The sequence below is a fragment of the Parasteatoda tepidariorum genome, chromosome 1, assembly GCF_982258835.1.
Source record: "Parasteatoda tepidariorum strain Cologne lab strain chromosome 1, Ptep-v5.0, whole genome shotgun sequence".
In the NCBI taxonomy this organism is placed as follows: Eukaryota; Metazoa; Arthropoda; class Arachnida; order Araneae; family Theridiidae; genus Parasteatoda; species Parasteatoda tepidariorum.
In genome coordinates this window covers 90,290,998-90,316,244 of record NC_141755.1, presented here as the reverse complement: position 1 = coordinate 90,316,244, position 25,247 = coordinate 90,290,998, and the positions used below count along the sequence as shown (strand labels likewise).

The window sequence follows — 25,247 nt, the reverse complement described above, 5'->3', positions numbered from 1 at the left end:
GTCACAGTTGTAACATTCCTATCTGATTCCATTCCCTTTATGTTAAAAGCTGATCACAAGCATCACATAAACATTTTTTTCTGCAGAGGGTGGGTGGAGCACCATTCAAAAACGAAAATAATTTTCGTTCCTTGGCTTCAATATATACTTTCTTGGTTGACTTGACAGTCAAATAAGTAAATAAATAAACAAAAATATCACATTATTTTCAATAAAAATGGTTTTCAGGTATCTTTACGATCTTATTTTCCGAATTTATTTCATTTGTTTTAAATATTTTACCATAATTAACACTCTCCAAATTAATTTCTTATACAATATATAAATAATTTATGGTCCGGGATAGCCTGGTCGGTAGGACGCTGGGCCCATGTCCGAGAGTTCATGGGTTCGAACACCGCCGGCCGAATATAGATAAGTAAAAGTGTGTAAAAGTGACTGATGCACGTTAAATCTGTCGAGTCGCAAAAGTCCTCCATGTTCCCATAACAAATCAATAACTCTGGGGGTACTGAATCGGAAATCTATCATTCTCAGATTCAGGTCAAAATTACGAATCTGTGGATGAATGAATAGATGTATGAATGGGTCCGCCCTATAAACGGGTGCGACGTATGGTATGGCAGAAGTCGAATTCTTGGCCATAGATGGCGCCACTGGAAAACAAGAACCGCTCACTCTGCCTTAAATTTGCTCGGTTTTACCAAGTAGGCTTGCCCGGCTCGGTTTTACCAAGCAGGCAAGTGGCATTAGAAACAACAGCACAACAACAATATATTTATAGTTAGTACATAAATAACATCTAAATTAAAAGAAAATCTTATTGTGTCCTCAAAGTATGTAGGCCCTAGATATAACAATATATCCCTGTACAACAATAAATTTATTTTCCCCCCCCCCCAAAATACTGTTACGGAGAGGTTTTACTGTAGTACAAAACTGAAAAGTAATTTTAACTGAATAACTGGTTTTTATGCTATCCTCTAAGATACTATAGTAACCACATATGAAATTTTCTTACTCATTGTAAGATTCTATTTTAATGTTTTTTTTACAAGAGCCGTAGAACCGAAAACGAAGTAAATTTTATCATATTCTAGTAGTTTTTGTCATGCTGTTTTCTCAATCTATAAAGCGTAATTTATCGCTATATTATTCTCGAAAGGAACTTATAATCAATCCCAATTTCATCTATTTTCCGACTAGTCACTGTGCTCAAATTTCAATTCAAGATCTATGCCTGATGCCAATACAAATTTATAAATAATGTAAGGGAAAATTTAACTCCAATAGAAATTTTGGCCAATTTTTGACACTGAGAAACAAATAGACATAAAACTAAAAGGAAAAAAAATCTATCGTAAAATAAAACAATAATAAGTAGGTTAAAGAGGAAAAAACAATTTTTTATATTTTTAAACTTAAAACGGAAGACGTGCATACATAAGATAACTTAAGTTATCTTATGTATTTCTATCTTATGTATTTTTATCTTATGTTATTTCTATCACTATTGATATTTCGATCGACTTCACTCGAAAGTGCTTTTCTGCAAAAAAATTTTAAAATAGGTAAGTGGAAAATAAAATTACTTGTTTTTCACTTTTTACTTAAAAAGCATAGTTTTTAAAATTTGCATTTTGCTATTGATTTAATTTTTAGTTTGGAACAATTTGTTTGTTCGAATGTGATGTAGCATTAGTTAGACTTAATTTATTTATTCTAGTGCGTGTTTTTTATATCATACACTGTTAGAAATTTCTCGGCGAAAATGGTTAAATAACAATTTATTGAATGGTTATTTTACCATATTTAATCAAAACAGTCAAAGAACCATAAATAAAATGGTAATCAAACTGTAAAATTTGTTAGAAAAACGTTTATTAACTGCTTTCACCTAATACGGTTAAACAACGAGAATTTTATCGCACCAACTAGAACCACCTAATGAAGCTACTTAGTTCATTGCAACAATGTAAATATCACAGCCGTGCGGGCTTATCTTTCAATCTCATGACCAGCTGTACTGGAGTTCGAGTCCTAGTATTGACACCACAATATTTCCTCCATTCCCTTCAACACTTGAAGAATTTCCAGTATCCGCCACTCTGCAATGTCCATTACCTTACGAAACGTCAAGCTCCTATGTCTAGTTAAATAATTAATTTCTTTTACGTTTTTGAAAAATGTTAGTTGTAAATGGTTAAAATACTGTATTTTTTGTATTCATGGTTTGTGTGCCATACTTTTTGAAACTGGTTTCAAAACCATAAAGGAAAAAAATGTTCTTTACGGTTAATCGGATGGACAGACAGCTGCCAATTATTTGACCATAATTTTAGAAATTTTTTTTTAACATTGCACTTTAAATGCAATCATGTATCATGACTTAAAAAATAATATCCAGTTCTGCATTTTTTTCAATAAGCTTTCAATAAAAAATTAAAAATTTCGCTTCATATATCACAAATCTTAATTAACTTTTAGTAAAAAATTAAAAATTTCTCAAAAGATATCATTATAAATCAAAATTTCGATCTAATTTTAATGCGAGAATTTATTTACTTCACCGAAAGATAAAGAGTGCAATTTATCAATTTGAACCTTTTGTGATTTAGTTACTGCTAGAAAACTAATTCAATTGAGTTTCTGAACAAACAAAGAAAAAATATATTCTGTTTTAAAGTTTGGGTGAAATCTGACATAAAAAATGCAAGGAAAAAGGTATTTGTTTATATTTATATTTACTATTTCTAAGTTATAAATTAAAATAGAAAACTGCTTATAGATGTTCATTAAATTTTGTTTTCTTCAACTTTACATGTTTTTCAGAAACTTGCAATGAAATATTACACGCCATTCTTTTGTGAGGTGTTTTCTTTTGACGATGATTTGGAATTGTAAAGAATTCCTAAAAAAAAATTTATTTGCTTATTTATGTCAATGGTAACTTCCTTTAGAACATTTTTATAACCCCTTGCCAACAATAAGTATTATTCCTGAAAGGAAAAAATGCAAGGCAAAGGGTCTTTATCTATATTTATATTTACTATTGCTGATTTATAAATGGAAATAGAAAGCATGAAATTGTTTTTTGATATACATAAAAAAAAATTTCTTCAAAATTTGTATGTTTTTCACAAATTTGTTGCGAAAGATTACGTGTCATTCTCTCGTGAGGAGCTAACAAGGATTCGAATTTGTAAACAACTCCTAAAAATTTTTTATTTGCCTATTTAAATCAGTGGTAACTTCCTTTACAACATTTTTTATTATTTTGTATTGATATAGTTTTGAATTTTTTCCTTGTTTCATCATATATAAAATATTCACGACGAATTTTAAAAGCATTGCATACTTCGAAATCTTTGAATTTTCAAGTAAAATTCATAAAAAAATGTCTACTCTATTCCTTTCAGTAATTTGCTTGATTTTTGTCATTGGAACACCCTGTGCCGGTCAGGAGATTAACTTAGGAAAAGTGCAAAATGCAATATGTAAGATTTGCAAATTAATTCTATTTTTTCAATATTTTTATCGTTTTTTTAAATCATTGACTCAATGATTTTACTAAACAATCCCTTTTTAATAAGTGCAGTCCATGGTCATGTAATTGGACGTGCTATAAGAAATTATAATTAACAGCTGTATTGTTTTTATTGTATTGATTTGCATAATTAAAGTTTTTGAGTTCTCAGACAGTGATTGACATTTGCAGGCGTTGAAAGAGATATGGTGACGGCAGATTGCATGAGGAAAATTATTGAACCATTAGTAAGTTGCATACTCAGAGCTTATTTTCTGAAAAAGTTAGGTAAAAAATTTTTTTCTTCTTTTTCTGTATATTTGGAATAAAATGGGCTTATTTAACTTCGACACAAGTAAGACCTCTAAGCTTTGTCCGCAAATTATTTTAAACTCCGATTGGTCTGTAATTGATCAGGAACAACATGATTCAATCGGCAGTGATTATTTTTTTCTTCTGAAAAATATTCTTTGTTCTCAGCTTGCTCCACTCTCCAACCTCCAGGGTTGTTTTGCATTCATCCCTGTTTTTTTCTTCTGCTTTAAAGTCGATATATTTAAAAAAAAAGAAAAATAAATAAAACATAAATCATTTTATGAATGAAATGACATGATTATTATACTTTTATGTAACAGCATTTTGTTCAGAATTGTAACAAAATAAATGGTTATATCTGCATTCAAAAATTAGGACTGTACTTGAAAAAAAAATAAAGAATGCAAAATGCTTGACATAATAAAAAGAAACTAATGAAAAGTAATTTTACTCGTTACCGAGACTAATAGATATATAATTATAACAGTTATACACTGTAAGAATTTTCATTCTAAAATTATGGTAAAATAACCGGCAACAGTCTGTCTATCTAATTAACTGTAAAATTTACGGTAAAGAATTTTTTTTTTATTTTTGCGGTTTTTTTAACCATTTATAACTAGCATGTTTTCAAAACCGTAAAAAAGAAATTTTATTTGACATTAAAGATAGTTCAACAGCTTTATGGTGCTGCCATCTATGAGTGAATAAGATGAGAGTATCTTATTCTAATTGTCAAGGGTCACATATTGTGGACACTGGAAACTCTTCATGTGAAGAAATATTGTGATGTCAATGCTGGGATTCGAACTTCTGTTCTGACTGTCATGAGATGGACAGATTAGCCCTCATGGTCATAATATGTACTCATCTGCAAGGGAGAAAGTGTCTTCATTAAGTGGACTTAGTTGCTGCTATGAAATTCTGGTTGTTTCACCGTATTATGTGAAGGAAGTTAATAAACGGTTTTCTTTAACGTTAACGGTTTGAATACCATCTTATTTATGGTTATTTGACTGTTTTATTTTATTATGGTAAAATAACAATTAAATAAATTGTCATTCAACCTTTTTTTCCAAAAAATGTTTAACAGTGTAATAGCAAATGGTTTTCATCTCTCTCAAATAACATTTTTTTTTCGTGAATTTTTTTAAAAAAAAGTTATGTAAAAATTTTCAAATTCACATCTGGCATTTGGCAAAATCTAATATCTCTTTTTTCTGCTTTCTAGCTCTTTTTTTGTTGCATTCGACACCAATTCAATTTCGGCACAAACATCTCGAGAGAAACAAGAAGTTTTTTTAAAATAACAGACCAATCTTATAAGAAACAAAAGAGAATGCGAGAAAATTTGTAAAAAGAGAACTTTAACTTTTAACACTTAAACTTTTTAAAGCTTAAGTTCAATAACTTTCAAACAAATTGGAATGAAAAATAAAAACTCGAGCTAAATTTTTAAAAAAATCAAAATCAATCTCTTTTTTAGAGTTTGGTTTCTTGAGACAAGCTCCTTCTCTGGGCATCAGAGGGAATAAGCTCAGTGTGAGCAGTCGTTCAACGCTGACATTATCTCGCATTGCGCATGCGTTAATGACGCAAACAAATATTTATTTTGATTTTGTAGCTCGTTGTTGTTGTTGTTAATTTACGTCGCACTAGAGCTGCACAATGGGCTATTGGCGACGGTCTGGGAAGCATCCCGGAGGATGATCCGAAGACATGCCATCACAATTTTGATCCTCTGCGGAGGGGACGTAGTTCGTTCCAATAATTTTATTGTGTTACTGTCGACCAGTGCTTTAGAGGGAAAAAAATGAACTTTCAATCTGAAACCACAGATTGTTTTTAATCACGGAATCTTTGCAAGATTTAGATCTTACATTATACAAATTAGGTCATTTTGTTTTCAATTTCAGAGATTAATTTCTCCTCGAAATCCAAATCTAGGCCAATTTCAATGCTCTGTTGTCTGTTGCCCGTCATTGCTTCTGTCGTTAATGTTAAGGCCTGGTTTCTTAGGACAGGTCGACGCTTCAAAACGTTAGCTTGAAGCAAGCGCCAACCTCTGATTGGTCAATTTGTGAGTTAGACAGCACACGTCATCGAATGCTCAGTTTGAAGAACAATTGCAGTCCGAATCAACTGCAGTTGGATTACAGCGTAACGTTAACGACAGAAGCAATGTCGAACAACAGCCAACAGAGCATTAAAATCGCAAAAGATTTTGATATCGAGGAGAAACTAATCTCTGAAATTAAAAATTTGTACAAATTTGTATAGTTGTAAAATGACGATTTGGATGAGCTTATTTTAATTAAATTCGCCAGCAATTAAAAACTTCCTGCCACGAATATTATGTTCTGAGTTAGCAAAATTCAAAAAAAGTCTCGCTCATATTTAAGCAAATTTCTCTAGCTAGTTAGCTATGATTTTATATTTTGCTATTTAAAGTTTCATTCCTTAAACTGATGTAAAAAATTTTATACCTTAAATTTCAAAATGTTTTAGACTGATATTACATAGAATAATAAAAAAACTATAATAATAATTAGAAAAATAACTACCCAAAATTGAGTCGGCTGTCCAAGTCCACTTTTGTGTATAATTCAGCAACTTAAAATATCGCCTGTTCTAATAAATTAGCATATTTAAGGCTAAGTTCTTATACCATTGACATAAAGTCCCAGACCATGAAAATTCAAACGTTATATCAAAAATTATTCACGGTTTTCACTTTTTATTTTATTTTCGCATGAAACTTTGCAACTGATGATGTTGGATTTCAATGCTTTTTACTATGTTTTCCAGATCGACAAAATTCAGAGTACATGATGCGAGGAACAAACAAAAGTTTGTGGACCAGAGGTGGGAACACCTAAGTATTGCGAATACTCTGTAGAAGACTTAAAAAGCGTTTGTAGCAATTTTAATATTATCTTAGATGGTTGTAAGGGTATTTATTGTTACTGCTACTTAATTGGAAGAACATAGTTTACCTCTGTACTGTGAGAGCGAAAAAAAGAAAGAAAGATCGCTCAGTAAATATGATATGTGGTCAGTTAAAGTTCATATAATCTAGAACCAGTAAATCATAAATTTAATATTATAAATATGTATATATGTATACATTCAATATATATATATGTATATATATATGGGTGATTCTCACGAAACATGACAATTCGGACCAAAAAATTTCTTCAAATTTAAAGTCTTCAAATTAATCTAAAATTTTTTTTGTATACTTCTTTAGCTACACTTATTAATGTCTTATCGAGAGCAGTGTAGTTTATTGATATTTGCTCGAGAAAAAAAACAAAATAGAAATTCACCAAATCTTGAATGACAATTGAAAATGACATATTACCTTAGAAGTTTAAAAAACAGTCATTTTAAGGTAATAGTAAGTAACTCAACTTAAGCCTTTATGTTAGATGGACCATAAATTGCTTAAATTAATTCTTTTTATCCACTGTAGAAAGAAACAAAAAATTTTTGTTGCTGATATGTGCAGAATAAAATTGTGTATAATAATCAATCATTAAATAAATAAATAACTTTGATTACATCCAAGCATATTACAATCATACATAAACTTGGTATTAGGTTAATATTTGCTTTCCCCCTTTACAGTATTAGCAGTTAAAAAGAATTTCTGTCAACACTTCTATGTCCTGGCATTCATAAGCCAGGAAAATGACAGCCAGGATAATGACAAATTCGCCATTTTATAGCATATAACTTTAATTTAATATTTTGGCCAAAGACGTTTATATTCTGCAGAAAACAACAGTATTTCTTAAAATCACTCAGATAAATCTATGTAGTTTTTGTTATTAATGATTTCAAGAAGCCAGGAAAATAACAACATAAAAACCTACTGACCTTGAAAAAAATTTTGAAATAGATTTTAAGCCAGAAAATTGGTTCTTTATTCATGCAAGAAGACATATTCAGATAGGAGGGTATCTAATCAATCTATTAACATAAGATATCGATTCCTGGCGCTATCTATTTTGGTTATAAATCACTAAATAAAAGTAGCCAGGAAAATGACAGATTTTAATGGGACAAATAAATTATTGAATGAAAAAAAATTATTTTAAACGAAATTTTAGTGTATATGGGAAGTTTTGAAGCTAGTTATTATTGGAAATATTGCTTGGGACATGCCAGGAAAATGACATTTTGATACTCAATTAAATTTTTTAAGTACTATACAAAACAGTCAATGCTAGTGCAAAGTCATTTTTGCTAACAGCAGTGCTATTTATTAATTTTTTTTAAAAATTTTTTCTTTTAGTATTATAGTATTAGATCTTGGAGCAAGGGACAGTGAATGTCAAGTTTCGTGAGAATCACCCATATACATACAGCAAAATAAATAAATACAAAAAAACACGAAGAAAATTAAGAAAAACAATAAGTTTCATTTATTGCGCATAAGCTGCAAGTAAACAGAACTCATTAGATAAATTCAAAATGAAGATAAAACAAAGGAAAATTACAGACATATGAAATCTATCTATTTAATACCACAATTTAAAACCATCTATTTAATACCACTATTTAAAACCATCTATTTAATACTACTATTTAAAACCATCTATTTAAATACCACTTTTAATGAAATGAATAGAATTAAAAGAATATGTACCGACTTCGTGCAGGATTTGAACTTTGACATGTAAAAAAACTATGTTAATTCAAACTTTAGTAAAATTTATCGATATTATATTCATAACTGAACTCAGACGAGTAAATTTGATCAACATTGGCATTATTTGTATGTAATATTTACGAATAATAAGTCAAAACATGCCTTGCACAAAGTTTGCAAGGCTACTTTGTGCAGCGGTAGGAATTCAGTTTAATAATCATGTTTTTAGTAAAATATTAATATAAAATTGTTAAAAAAGTTAATTGTTGACATTTTTAAAGACAAAAAACATCAAGGTATGTAAAGATATTAGTTTGAAAATAATTTTCAGCTTTAAAAATCCATTTTTTTGAAGAATTTTTTTCTTTAAAAGAATGTTTATTTCAAAACATTTGAGTTTAAAGAGAAGGAAATCATCACTTTTTTTAACATTGAAATGGATGATATTTCAATAATAATAATTATTTCATATTCATTAACATTTATAATATTGATACATTTGAACATAGCATGCTTGAATGAACATGTCAGAACTTGCTCTTCAGTTTCTGTCAAAATCACCTGATGTCCTATAAAATATATTTTTATGTGTTAAATCGTTTGATTAATTCATTAGAAAACTCTTTGTAGAAGAAAAATAATAGTTTACTAGCACGTTTCATGTGTTTCTTGTGAATTTTATTAGAGATAGTATTTCTGTGGATTTTGTACTTCCGAGAAACTTCTGGAATCGACATACCACCAACAACTGCTTGCAAACATTGTTGCAGCTTTTCTAAAGTGTAATCACGGTAGTTTCTTGTTCCAGGTATTTTTTTATAACGTCTGACCATTTTTCTGTCGAAAAAAAAAAAAAACGAATGAAACTTTGCGCAAAGTAGCCCCAAAGTGCATTTTTTTTCATTTTCCGTTTATGTGTTAATTATTTTCAAATTTTTTTAACGCTAACATGATATAATTGTTTATTAATATATAAATAAAAAATTTTGCACTTACGACAATTGTTTTATCAACGCCTTTGCATTTCACAGCTAAAAATTACACGCACACCTTTCGACATCCGACGTCCTCGGAAAGTTCCTGACATTGGATGAACGAAACACACTCTGAGATTGTTTTAAAATTCGAAAAAATGTTTGTAGTAATAGAAGAGACTTCTATCTTCAAATTCCACACATTTTCAACGTGAAATAAACATAATACTGAATAGCAGCACCTGAAAAATGCCAAATTCGAATTTGCACAAAGTAGCCCCGAATGACGGTAGTAACATTTATTTGTCCAAAAAACGAATCGATAAAGTCTTTCAAAATTTGATAAAAAAAAATGGATACCCAACTAAAGTAATAAAATTCTATATAAAATCATTGAATTAATCGTATATTTTTGTGGATATATTTACTAAAAAGATTTATTTGTTAATTTATATAATTTTTCCATCTGCAAATCCATTTCGGGCAAATCCGCGGCTAAAATTATGTGCAAAACAAGCAATTCATGTTTTTCTCTTCTATTTTATATTTTTTTCTTAAATAAATATTTATTTTCTAAAATTATTTATGGTTAACTTCTTTAAATTATCCAGTATAATATTACCTTGCGCATATCCACTTCGGACCCATCCTTGGTAACTAGCGAATCAAACGCACTTCAGCAATGCAGTAAAAACGGCACTTTAAAACAAAACTCCTCTAGTTACGCTCAATTTGCGCTTTTGTTTTCATATTTTGCAATCTGGCAATCTTGTTACGAAAATATTTTTTAAATCATTCTTGAGAAATTTCAAGTTCATGCAAGCACAGTTTAATTCGCTACTCGCTTTATAGATTATATTTTATTCTGTTTTATCTTTTTATTTTATTCTGTTTTTACGTTTTATTCTTACTTATTGTGTTCCATTTTATTTGTTGTAATTTTTGTAAAACATTTTTTTAGTGCTCCTTACACTATTGTATTGATATATTTTGCTTTGGCTATATTGATACAATGTCAGAAAGCACTCTTTTTGCGGATATAATCGTGTGGGCTGATGGAAAGATAATATATTTTATTTTAGGAATTTGATAAAATTTTTTATCCTTTTTTTCCCCAGTACCTGGTCATTTTTATTATTATTTTTCCCCCCATTTTTCATATGCCTGTAATTCTCTTCTGTTTTATCTTCATTTTGAATATATATATATATATATATATATATATATATATATATATATATATATATATATATATATATATATATATATATATATATATATATATATATATATATATATATATATATATATATATATATATATATATATGGAAACATACTTAAAAAAGTTTATAGCAAAATTAATAAACTTACTAAAAATAATAACTATTTAAATTAGAATATTAAAAGTAGCATTCAGGTTTTAAATACACTAAAAACTTTAAAAAATGTTGATTCAATTCACTGTTTTGATTTCGAAAACCTATATACTTCCCTTCCAACAAATAAAATTCATGATGACCTTCTTCAAATTCATAGCATGTTTAATCTCAGTGATATTATTAATAAAGATAACTGGAACTTTCTAGTACATATTAACCTTAACAACAATTATATTCTTTTCAATGACCACCTTTTTCAACAAATTAATGGTATTCCCATGCGAAATAATTTTAGTACTAACATCTGCAATATTTTTCTTTTTCTACAAGAATATAGATTTGTAAAATCACTTGTTAATCTTCCAATTGATTCTCTCTTTCTCAGATTCATTGATGATCTATTAGTTATTAATTTTAATGATTTCGATATTCTAGCAAAACATATTTATCCAAATGAATTAATTCTTAATAAAACAAATAATAGTAATTCTTCAGCAAATTTTTTAGATTTGACTCTTAATATTAATGCAGATAAAAATATTACAGTTAAACTTTTTGACAAAAGAAATGATTTTAAATTTCCAGTTAAAAAATACATAGATTTTAACTCTAACTTAGCCAATAAGGTTTTTTCTAATATTATTGCCAATCAAATTCATAGATTTTACAGGAATAATTCTAACTATAACGAGTTTTTATTAGATACTGATATATATAGAAACGATTTAATTAATAGCCATTTTCCTAGTTCATTTCTTAAATTCTATTTTAAAAATATCCTAAAAGACTTGGTACATTAATTTTTAATTTTTTTAATTTTTCTGTTTTAAGAATAAGCTATGATTTTTTCAAGGTAGGTACTAACTATGATAAAATATTCCTAAAGCCACTGGACGGAACAGTTTGGATGTATGACATTTTATACTGGATAAGTTAAATATTTCTTAGTTACTTTTTAATATTTGTAGCCTCTTAAAATTAATTTAATTTTAATTGTCCAGTATAATAAACAGTTTCTTTCTTTCTTTCTTTATTTATTATTTTTGTATAAGTGGAATGGGCTCTGGTTCATAAAGAACCTCTCCAAATGAATGCAGGTGATACGTGTATACTTTAAAATCATGTAGGGTTGTATGAATGAAGGATAAAACCTATAAACGGATTTCTATCCTGACAGACTGACTTTTAAATTAATTTCCTTATGAATGTTTCTTTTTTTTTCTTAGTCTGCTAATTTAATTAATCCGTCAAACATTTTTATTATTATTTCAATTCCATTACATTTTTACTAATTGTTTCTCATAGATGGCAGCACTAATATTTTACTTTAAAAAAAATTTTTTTTCTTCTTCTTCGATCAAATATATATATATATTTTTTAATTTTATTTTATTCGATTCAAGCTATAAGCACAACTTCCAATATTTTACATCTTCGCGATTTTTGTTAACTGTTTTATTATTGTACTTTCAAACCTAAACCGCGTTTTAATTCACGCCGGTAAGTTTGATTTCTTTTTACATTTTTCTTTTATTTCATGATTTTTTGCAACATAAGGATTTTTGCGATATCGACACATATAAAGAATAATTTTTATTTCAGGACAATTATTCTTTATTCAGAAATATCGCATTTATAGCAATAGATGTGTCTTGATAACGACTATTTGCTTTTACCATTCTTGTTTCTCTACAATTTAGTTTTTTATTTTATTCATGTTTTTCATGTTAATTTGTGTTTATATATATATACAGGGTGTCTCAGTTAAGCGTTTCAGAACTTCAAAGGGGGGTAGGGGACATCCTGACGACTCGAAATCATATAGCAATGCGGGGTCGGAAATGCTTTCCTGACGCGGTAGATGGCGTTGTTCGTAAGTTCCAACCGAGCTTTCCAGTGCGTTGGCCTCCTCAGTCACCCGACATATCATGTCTTGATTTTTATTTCTGGGGTCATATGAAAACACTGGTTTATGACACCCCCGTTGACAATGCTGAGGAGCTGGTTACAAGAATCTCAGTAGCTGCCGGGGAAATTCGAGATATGCCTGGAGTATTGCAGAATGTTCGGATGCCCATGCACCGGAGATGTGAGGTGTGCATTGTCGCCGGTGGCAGAAACTTCGAACACTTACTTTGACCCATGTGCCTTATGCTTTTTTCAATGCATTATTAAAACGATTTTTCACTTACGGTCTCTTTTCTTTATGGTGCTTCTGTGTACGTCACTGCTTCAGGAAAGCATTTCCGACCCCACATTGCTATATGATTTCGAGTCGTCAGGATGCCCCCTACCCCTCTCAGAAGTTCTGAAACGCTTAACTGAGACACCCTGTATATATATATATATATATATATATATATATATATATATATATATATATATATATATATATATATATATATATATATATATATATATATATATATATATATATATATATATATATATATATATATATATATATATATATATATACATGTATGTGTGTGACCGTGTGATATATACATGTATACATATATTACTCTGAATGACCAAAATCGGTGGTTGCTGACAGTCACATAGTCGCTTCGTTGCACTCATTTGAGTAACAGTTTTGTTCACGTATAAATTATAAATATTTGGTAAATTAGTTTTTATAAAGTAAAAAATTGCCTTTTTTCTTTTAACCTATAGAACCTAACTTTTAATTAACCGGTGTGAGAGCGAGTAAAATTTTTAAGACTACGACCCTTTCAAAATTTTCTCCAACTCCGACTTCACAGCTCTCTTTCAAACATAGACATGTGATCCAAAATTTTACTTAAAATAAGGACCTTAGCGAATAAAGGCAAATACTCAAATTCAAGTCAGTGTCAAGTAATTTACTTAGGAAATGTTACCTGAAGTACCTCGCTGGAATTTGGATACCTGCAAGTGACGTCATCGAAGGTAAATCGTGACATTTGTTGATTCAAAAGTAAATGGGTTTGACACTCACGTCTAACGACGCCCAATTAAATCGGATATAAATCACGTGGTCATAAATCATAATCACTTCGCCTCTTCTTGAGTTGCAAGTACTCGCTTGGAGGCAAGAGCTTAATAAGTACTACAACAGATCAATTTTTTTTCTTTAACTAGCTATTTCAAGTTCTGTTTTTGGTACAACTAATTTTTTTAAAATTTATTGTTTTAACATGCTGCATTAATTTTGTTTTTTTAATTTTTTAGTGCCATGAGTGCCTAGTGAATAAACTTGAGGGTGATGTAAGTATTGTTATTGTATAAAAAATACGTGTTTTACTCAAACAATATCAGACCTTAGTTTTTAAAACATTGAACAAATGACTATAGAAAGATGTGGTGTATCATAGTACGTCATTCATAAGAGCAGAGTTGTTAAACTGTGTGCATCCTTGACGAAGTATTCCTATTACGAAACACGATAACTTAAAATATATAATTAATGCACCAACAGAACATAACAAATAACATGCTAGCAGTAAAGGCCTGGTTTCTTAGGACAGGACGCCGTCAGCTGGAAATCAGCTCTAACCTCTGATTGGTCCATTTGTGAGTTTGATAGTGTACGTATTCGAACGCTCATCTTGAACTCGATGACGTATACTATCAAACTCACAAATGGACCAATCAGAGGTTAACGCTGATTTCCAGCTGACGGCGTCCTGTCTTAAGAAACCAGGGCTTAAGTAACAAAGATTATCGATGAGCATCTATTAGTAACGTATTTATGTACTCTCTGGATCGGTGAGGTAGCGCCGTTTTTCAGCAACTACAATCTGTCGTCATTGATTCGTCAATAATGACGGAAGGTGACGTCGGTTGACATCACAACACTATACAGCACAAGCAGGCATCAGTACTTTTGAAGAGTAAAAAAACTCAACTGTGAAGTCAATTTTCAAACTTCAAAAAAATTTATTTGCAAAATTACTTTTTTCATTTCCAACTTCGTAACAATATCTGGATGCTAATTTAAAAAAACTAGTTGTAAGAAGATAATTGTGAATATGAAAAGAAAAAGGACAAAACTTTCATTCCGATTTCGAGGAGTTATTATTTTTTTTTTAATTCTTTATTTTTTTTTATTCCTACTTTTCTCTTAAAGCTATTTTAAGTGTTAGTATACTTGATATTATTTTAATCCCTGAATTTTTTCCAACCGTAATTTTCTGGTTTACATCACTGATTTTTGCTTTTTTTTTCATACTCAGTTTTCGTTATTTAACTAATCAATACTAAAAATTTTGGATTGAATTTGGAACGCCATCTAGTGGCGACAAAAACAGCTTTAGTCAGTCGACTTCCAGCTTTAATGATAACGGGTCATTCCACAATTCGAACATTAATTTTAAATATTAGATATTCTTTTTCAGAGTATGTTCTACTTTTATGTATAAATCAACTGATTGATCTGTGCTTTATCATTTTCAATGATATAATTAATTTTTGTGTCAATTGGCCTAACATACGTTAACTCTTGATTGACTAACTTATATCAGGAAATTATAAGTAACAAATACGATGTATTATGGAGTCAGTAACAGCGTTTCTCATTCTCTAGAATATAATGTGTAAATAAATACATAATCAACGTTTTTCATTATTTTCTAGTCTAAAATATAGCAAGGAATCAAGTGCACTATCAACATAAGTGTAATACAGAAACAGACTTACTACTTTCCATACATAGAATACAAAACAGGATATAAACAAATAAATGGCTAAAAATTAACGAGATTGATTTTCTGATAAGATTAACCTTTTAGCTTCTCCCTGTACTGATATGTATCACTTGAATTTCCAATAGGTAACAGGAATCTTTTTGCATAATTTAATCAGAAAAATGCAAGATGTATTGTTTATTTATTTTTATGCAAAACTATTGATAGATGGATTAAGAAAAACAATTGAAAGCTGAATTCAAATCTTGTTGTAACAAATCTTTTTGAATGACGTGGCGAAGACTTCTATTTCACAAGGATGAATAGTTTATTTAAAAACTACTGACGACCCGTCTTGTGTGTTTATGTATATATATATGGGTCATTCTCACGAAAACTGTCATTTTTCAGTTCATAAAATCCCAAAAAAGTAAAGTGAATAAAAAGCTCTGAAACTTTTTATATTAATAGAAATATGTAATGGCATTATAAAGAAAGTATGTATCCTATAAATTATACTTAATATTTAAATTAATTAATTTTTTAAATAATTAATTTATAATTAATTAATTTATAATAATTAATAATTAATTTAATAAATGAATAAATTAATTTATTAATTTTTCAGCTTATTTTTCAAATTAATTAATAAGTAAATTAATTATTTTCACTATTTAAAAAGTGAGGGAATGACACTAATAGTGAGGGAATGATATTTTATTTTAATACATGTTTTTATCTAAGTTACATCTACCTAAAGTTTGAAGATGATAACATACTAAGTATATCTAATATTTATTATAATTTAGTCTTATATATTTAATAGTTTTTACAGGTTTGGGAAATAAAATTGGCTGGCACGATTGAACACAAAAAATTGAATTGAATCATTCCCTCACTTTATACACTAGTGAGGGAATGACGAATTCAATAAAATTTAAAAATAACAGTTAGGCCTAAATAATTTCTGAAGTCAATCACATACAATTATATTCATACAAGTAAGCAACATATAATTATCCACTTTCTCGATGAAGTTGTCTTTATTTTACTCTAAAAAATGACGTGAGGGAATGACAAATGTATTAAATTTTACCTGGTTTGATTCATTCAAATTTATTCCACAGCAAAGCTTCTTTAATTCGAAGATGGAAACTTGCTGCAATTTTGTTCTATGATGCCAGTTGTTAACTTCTGAAGTTTTTATTAAAATATTTTTATTCTAAGAAGATTGCAGGTGATAAAAACATTGTTGTGAGGGAATGACGCGAAACACTGGGGACAAAGTTTAAAATAGTGCTGTGTTAATATTTTTATCTGAAATTAAATTTAAAATTGATTTTCTGAATTCTATATTTCAGTATTCTGAAATAAAAAACATGAATTTGTTAAAAAAAATTTTTTTATTTCAGAAACAATTTTTTTCTTTTTTTAAATCAGCAGTGGGGACAAGAGAGGGAATGACATATTGGTATATTTTAATTACCTAAAATAAATAAAAAATAAAAATTGATAATTTTATTTTTATTCTTTTGTTAGCTTGCATTCTGAAGGACACTTTCCCTGAATTTTTTAGCTGAAGCTGTAAAACAAGCATAAAATATACTGGGGACATGAAAATGACTGTTTTTGTGAGAATGACCCATATCTATAAAATGAAATAAAAAGATTTGCAAGCTATAAAAGTTTCTATTTCTTCATTATGAATAATGCATTTTGAATTTTTTTTAAAATACTAGTAAATAGCTTTGTCTATTTTTAGACATACTGTTGCGAGTCTATAAAATTAAATAAAAAGTTTGCAAGTTATAAAGGCTTCTATTTTTATTATGAATGATACCTTCTTGAGTTTTTCAAAATACTAGTAAATAGTCTTGTTTGTTTCTAGACATAAAACTTTACAAATCTTTAAATTCGAATAAGGAAATTATAGGCTGTAAAGATTTTCTATTTCTCCATTTTTTTGAAGCTTTAATAAATAGTCTTGTATGTTCCTAAACTTACTACTTCACAAATCTATAAAATTAAATAAAGAGCTTAAAAGATTTCATATCTCCAGTATGAATAATACATTCCGTAATTTTTATAAAATACTAGAATACAGTCTTGTCTGTTTTTAGACGTAAAACTTTACAAATCTTCAAAATTTAACAAAGAGATTGCAAGCTGTAAAAATTTTTTATTGCTCCTATATGAGTTCTGAATTTACTATAGTCTTTAAAAATAATCTAGTCTTTTTAGATATACAGCATTGCAAATCACGCAAAATTAACTCAATGAATTACAAAAAGAGTTTAGTAAATATAATTATTTTTGTTTCGTTTGAAAGATTTTTTTATGTTCCTTAAAATTTTAAAGGAAAAGTCGGCCGCAATTAATGCAAATATTAACAACATCAATTAAAAAATATTAGTATAAGAATATCAAAACTGCATTTTCATTATTTTAAAAAAATATTTTAGACTGAGAGAAATAAAACTTTTATTGTTTCATTTGTAATGCAATACAAATGAATAAATGAGAAATTATTAACTATAGTATGTTAGAAATAACATTAATAAAGTGTTATGATATAAAATAGAAATAAGACATATATATGTCTAATTTATGTATGTCTTATTTCTATTTTATGTAAAACAAATTTGGTTTCTGCTGCCTTGTGCGCTTTTCCAATTTGATTTAATGATTTAATGTTTCAATGTGTTTATTTACCTCTTATGTATCAAAATTGACGTAAATTGAAGTGATTTTATGATTAAAGTGTCATAATATCTTATGATTAACTAAATATTTGTATTCACAGGATTTGAATGAATATTTGAAGATGGAAGTAAGTAAAATGTTGTATTTTTGTGAATTTGTATTTCCTTTTAACGAGTTTTAATGGGTGTGTTTTCATTATTTTTTAAGCAGTAGCACATATTTAGATGTTTCATTATACTGCTGTTAACCTATCAACGTTCTGACACACTTCTGAAGCTTTTACAAATGCATGTATTATTCTACAATTTTTGAGCTTTATTATACAAATAATGAGTATGATGAAGATTTTTTTCTCTTACTATGCCCACCTGCGTTAACATCCGGTAATTCTGGCATATACAGGGCGATTTCGTTGGCCTCTCTTTCAGGGGCACCATATCAGGTGGGCCAACGTCGCTCCCACAGTGAGAACAGATAGTACAAAGAAGGAAAGAACATTCATGCCTTGCCCGGGATTCGAACCCAGAACCTTTCTGATGCAAGGACAGTTCCCTGACTCCTACACAGCCTGCCGGCAGCATTATGAAGATATTCGTTAATTATCTCTGACGCATTTAAAAAAAAGAAAAACCAATAAAAACATTGTTTCTAATTTTTTGTATAAAACTGAAAAGTGTTAAAATTGTATATTTACCTTGAATAGCAATATTTATGTCTTAGTTTGAGTTAAGAACTTTTAATTATGAGAATTTAAAACTCTTAAAGAATTTCCTAATCATAAGAATAATTTTTTTCTTTTCGACTTTTTTCAAATATAAATATAAATAATTATAAAAACAATTTAATGGTGTATTAAAATATTTAAATATATATCTATATATATTTTAATATATATATATTTTAAATATTTAAAAGCGGGGTGTAGTGTGGCAGGCCTCCTCGTGGTGCACCCTGGGTAATGCTGAATCTGCTACAGCCTTCGCCAATATCTTGCTGTCTTGTACTGATCTTGAAGACTATATGAAGGTTTTTAAAAATGTTTTAAAAAACTGTCCTTTCAAGGGCACGGACAACCCCGGCCTTAAGGTTCTTTTCTGGAATGCCGGTGGCCTTACTATTGACAAGTTTACTGAACTTAAATATATTATTTCTCGTGAAAAACCTGATGCAATTGGTATTGCTGAAAGCGGCTCATCTGCTGACAAGCTTGATTTTTTCCCAATGAAGAACTATAAATCATATTCTCTTAGACGCTCTCGCCAAATAGCATCTGGAATTGTTATTTTCGTTAAAGACACTCTCATTGCAGAACCACTGATTAAACATACCATGACATCCTCTGACTTTTTGGAAGCAATTGAATTGAGAGTGTGGAAAAACAACATTAGCTTTCGTATTTCATTCATTTATAATCCACCTCGAAATAAACCTGACCTAAATTCTCTCATTGTGGATTGGAATAAACACTCCATTATTTTAGGTGATTTTAACGCCCACTCCACCAGATGGGGTTATGACCAAAACTGCCCTATTGGCAATTTGGTAGAAGATTTTATTGATACAAACCAGATTGATTTTATTGAAAACTCAAAGGCCTCACCTACTTTTCTTTCATATGGGGGCAGTTCTTCTCATCCTGACTTATTGCTGTCTCACCCACGATTAACACCTTTGATAAAACACGACCTTATCATGGCTCCTGGTGGTGCTGGTCATAAGATCCTTTCTGTGATTATCTCAGAGCCAAGACTGACTAAAGAACCCAGAATTACTCGATGGAACTTGAGCAAGGCTAACTGGAAGAGGTATGCAGAACTAACAGATTCACTTTTGGGAAACTGCCCTTTACAGGAAAATAATGACACGTCCCTTGATCGGATCATTATCACAATCTTGCAATGTGCCAATGCTTGTGTCCCTAGGGGTCACATTAAAAATGCAAAACCTTTCTGGAATGATAAGCTTCAGGCGCACAAGGAAGAAAAAGACCATGCAAGAGCTAGGGCAGAATCCACTGGCCTCCTAGAGGATTGTATCTCCTTAAGAAAAAGCCAGGCCATTTTAAAGAAAGAGATTTTAAATGCAAAACGCTCTTCTTTTAACAAGTTTCTGGAAAATATGAACTATCGAAAAGATGGACCAAAAGCTTTTAGATTTCTATCTGCTCTAAATGGAAAGCGCACACAACCTTGCAAACAACCTTTGAAGGTTGGCAATAGAACTTTAACCTCAAACCAAGATATTGCCAAAGCTTTTTTGAAACTTTATCGCAGGGTTAGTAATTTTTACCCAAAGACTAGGATTAAGAGGGGTGAAATAAATCCCTCTGGTGATAACCCAGAATGGAACTGCCTTTTCTCCTCACCTTTCACTGCTAAGGAATTTCAGAGAGGACTCCGTTGCTTGAAGAGAGGAAAGAGTGCTGGTCCTGATGGCATCCTCCCTGAATTTATTTTGGAACTAGGCGTTAAAGCTAAACAAACAATCCTTAATTTTATAAACAAAACTTGGGGTGGCACTTTCCCGAGCCTCTGGAGAAAGGCTGATGTTATACCTATTTTGAAACATGGAAAAGACCCGACGGACATCCAGAATTTTAGACCAATTTCCTTGACCTGTATCCTAAGTAAGCTAACTGAAAGAATGGTCGTTGATCGGCTTCAGTTCTTTTTGGACTATGGTGGCCATATCTCTGAGAGACAGGCTGGTTTCAGACGTGGATACAATACAACGGAACAGATCGTCAGACTTTCACAGCATATTAAGGACGGCTTCCAGAGGAAGCAAAGTACACTTGCTGTCTTCGTTGATTTTAAATCGGCGTTTGACAGAGTTTGGAGAAAATTGCTTCTTAGGAAGTTGCTTCATAAGAAAGTGTATGGAAATCTTTTTAAGTGGATTAGTGATTTTCTTTCACAAAGATTTTTGAACATTAAATATGGCAATTCTCAGTCAGGGTATGGGCAAACCAGACAGGGCCTTCCACAGGGCTCAGTTTTAAGTCCTGTCCTCTTTATTATGGTAAATGACCTTTTGAGCCACATTAAAAATGCTGTTCCAGAGACTGAATCATTGTTGTATGCCGATGACCTTGTTATTTGGTCTACTGGCTCTGATATCTCTATGCTGGAGAAAACACTCAATTTGGCTTTAGAGGCTCTGGCAACCTGGACCCTGGACAACGAATTCAAGGTTAACCCGGAAAAGACAAATTTTGAACTTTTTACCCTTAGTACCAAAAAGTTTAATGTTAACTTGGTATACAAAAATAGTACTCTGGGTCGGACCGATTGTGCTACCTACTTGGGCATAACTCTTGATACCAGACTGACCTGGACTAAATACATAAATCAAGTGGCAGATAGCGTGACAAATCGCCTTGGTCTATTGAAACGTCTCGCTGGAATAAAGTGGGGTTCATCCCAAAGTGTCCTTGCTTCCACTTTTACTTCTTACATTAAACCCGTATTTGACTATGGTTCAGAAATCCTTGTTACTGCCTCTGACAGTGCGTTATCAAAACTCGATTTGGTTCAAAACAAAGCACTAAGGCTCATCACTGGTTCTGCGATCTCAACCCCTATTGCTGCCATGCAGCTACAGACAGAAATTTATAATTTATCTGACAAACGAACTTATGCTGTCCTTTCTCTTGGTGAAAGATTGTTGAGAAAGGAGCACTTTTGGCCGTACTACAATCTTCCTCAAACTAGACTTAAATCTCAACATTCCTTTCTTTTTGAGTACCGGAGACTTGCAGAGATCTTTGAGGTCTCCAACTCCAAACTTTGCATCTATAGGCCACCTGTTTTTACGGGCCTTCTGAGATATGCCACTGCCAGATTTGACTTGGTACTGCCTGTTCGGAAATCGGACTTCCACCAGACCGAGTTGTATCCTATCGCTCTGGCCACTATACACGAGAGATACCCTTACGAGCAATGGCTGCAGGTTTTTACTGATGGATCCGCCACTTTTTCAACTGGTAGAGCTGGAGCTGGTGCTTACTCCAAATATTTCAGCCTTAGAGAACCTCTTGACACTTGGGCAGATAATTTTGATGGAGAAGTGTTTGCAATCCTTATGGCTATTACAGCTATTGGTGAACCATCTGAACAAAACATTGTTATCTTTGTTGATTCTCAGGCTGCTATTCAGACCATTTCTGAATATAATTTATATCCCTCTGAACTCGAATTTAAGTGTAAACAACGCATTGACTCTCTTCTTTGTTCTGGAAGAGAGGTAGTCCTCCAGTGGATCCCTGGCCACTGTGGCATTTACGGAAATGAACGGGCTGACATGTTGGCTAGAGAGGCTTCAGCACTGCATCCATCTTCTCATCCAGTTCCTCTTAGAAATGCAAGGCGGCTTCTTAAGAGCAAATGCAGGCACAGAACAATATCTGCTCTTAGGGACTTAACTTATGGGAAATCCTGGGCTAGCCTTCTTGATGACCAGCAGCGCTCTCACCTTTCCCTCCTTCCCAGAGCTGAGGGAGTTGCTTGCCTTAGATTAATTACCGGACATGACTACTTACAGGCCCATTTATTTAAAATTAACTTGGTCAATTCACCTCTTTGTGTGCTCTGTAGCACTTCGCCAATGACTGGGGAGCATTTATTAGATTGCCCCTCTCTTCTTGACATTCGTTCCTCTGATGACTTTTGTGCCCTCTCACCTTCTGGAGCTACTTCAGTATTGTATTGGACTGCAAGACGCCTTATGTCTGAGAAGACGATGGCGGGCGTAATTTAAAAAAAAAAAAAAAAAAAAAAAAAAATATTTAAAAGCTGTTGAATAGTATTTAAATAATAGTAGTTTATTGCTTTTTAACCGTTTGCTATTTTATTGGTAGAAAAACCAAAGCAATAGTCATAAAGTAAAATGCTTTCAAAATATTTTCTTTTTTCTAAAATTTAAACCACGATGCAAACAGGCAACACTGGTGCGTGAAAAATTTTTCACAATTTTTTAGTTGTGCCGAATAATAAACTATATGAAAACAGAATAAATAAATAAATATAAATTAATTATTTTTATACAAAAAATTTTACGTATTTAATTTTATCAGATGTTACAATTAGATTGAGTTCTTTTAGTCTGATTGAGTTCTTTGAGTTGATTGAGTTCCTTCGTATTTTAAGTTAAAATTACTATACTTATCTTTTTAGGAATGCCAACCGTGAGGAAGAAGGAAAAATCATTCAAATCAAGTCAAATGAACACCAAGAAAAGTCTTTACAACTATTCCTAAAGAAAACGAAAAATACCCTGTGTATTATTAGTTGCTTGTTAAAAGTTTATTTTTCAATAAAATATGATTAAAAACTGAGATACACCGTGTTTTTTTTTGCAGTGAATGGTGTTTCTTTCTTTTTTATTAAAGGTGCAACTGATTAATCGCGAGAAAAAAAACACAGTCTTAACATAAGTTCTTATGGAGTAAAATAAAACGAAAAATACACAGGTATTAGTGTTCATTGTTTTCACAGTCGTTTATGTTTAGAAATGCATCCGACAATTACATGCCACTTGTCCAGACTTTCAGTACCCGAACCCTACGCGGTACCTGGTGCCCGAACCCTGATTTTAGTCTCAAGACTTGGTTCCGGGTACCCGTATTCGGCCAATTTTACAGGATATCTAGTTCCGGGTAACCCTCTTTCATGATCGATTCAATCATGCTCAAAATAATAGTAATTTTTGATTTTTATGTTTAGTGATGCATCCGGCAATTACATGGCACTTGTCCAGTCTTTCAGTACCCGGACCCTACGCGGTACCTGGTGCCCAAACCCTGATTTTAGTCTCAAGACTTGGTTCCGGGTACCCGTATTCGGTCAATTTTAAAGGGTATCTAGTTCCGGGTGACCCTCTTTCATGATCGATTCAATCATGTTCAAAATAATAGTAATTTTTGAAAAAGTAATTTTCTAAAATTAATGTATTACATCCGTTCATTAATAAATCACGTTACTAATTGATTGTAAAAAAAAACGGATTAAATTACGAAAAAGAAGAACCGGAAAACATACCGTAAAATCCACTTTTAGCGGAACATGTTACGGGACAAAAAAATCTGATATTCGGTAACTTTTATAGTAATAATTATCGTAATATTACTGAACTACTTAAATTAAATAAACAATGCTGTTAAACTTAAGGTACAATATTTTTCGGCAAAAACGGATTTCTCTGTAAAATGGATTTTACGAGTAATGCACCCAAAGCTCCGGCACTTTATACTGTAATTTGATCAGATATTTTTTATAGTGTACGATTACATATTATTATTATTATTTATTACCTGGTAAAGTATTCACCCTTGGAATATGCTCGCTGAAGGGAAAAGACTTGCAAATTCATAAATCAATGGTGAAAATTATTTTAACTAAATTAATATGATACTTAAGTAAAAGCAAAATTAAAAATAAGTAACGACATTAATTTTTTATTTTAAGTTAATAAAATCATAATGAGCACAATTTGAAGATAAGCATTGAGAAATACATTATAAGTATATTTCTCTTATAATAAATTTACTTTCACCAAATGTATAAATGTAATACAGTTTAACCCCGTTACAGTGAACAGGGTTTATAGTGAACTCCCGGATATAGTGAGCGAAATGTTCGTTCCCGTGCCTTGCTATACACATGAAATATTATTTTTTGTGGATATAGTAAACCAAAAGAAGTGAGGAAATTGGAATGTTATAAACTTTTTCTGCCTTCGTTTGTTTTTTCTTCTCATTTTTTGGTAATTTTGAAATTTTTGCATAAAATACATATACCGATTTTTAAAATCATCTATTGAGTGGAATATAGAAATAAGCCTTTTTTCTTTTTTGCATCTTCTATCTCAGTCTCCCATCCCTAAGTAAAGGCCATCACTAAATTTTTTGTACGTAAGACGAAGAGTAATAAAAAATAAAAGTTTACACATCTTTTGGTTATTACATGTTGTTTAATCATTTTTGTACTTCTTTTTATGGGCCATTTATTTAAATAATGTGTAA

At 30.6% G+C, this 25,247-nt stretch overlaps 1 long non-coding RNA gene across 1 annotated transcript; it reads left to right on the top strand.

Annotated features, from left to right (window-relative positions):
• Nucleotides 1–3,348: 3,348 nt before the first annotated feature.
• On the top strand, nt 3,349–23,554 carry LOC147816609 (uncharacterized). The gene is made up of 6 exons (XR_015435490.1): nt 3,349–3,497; nt 3,719–3,774; nt 6,650–6,754; nt 14,070–14,105; nt 18,327–18,353; nt 23,401–23,554. It is a non-coding gene; the product is annotated as an uncharacterized LOC147816609 (long non-coding RNA).
• Nucleotides 23,555–25,247: the final 1,693 nt, after the last annotated feature.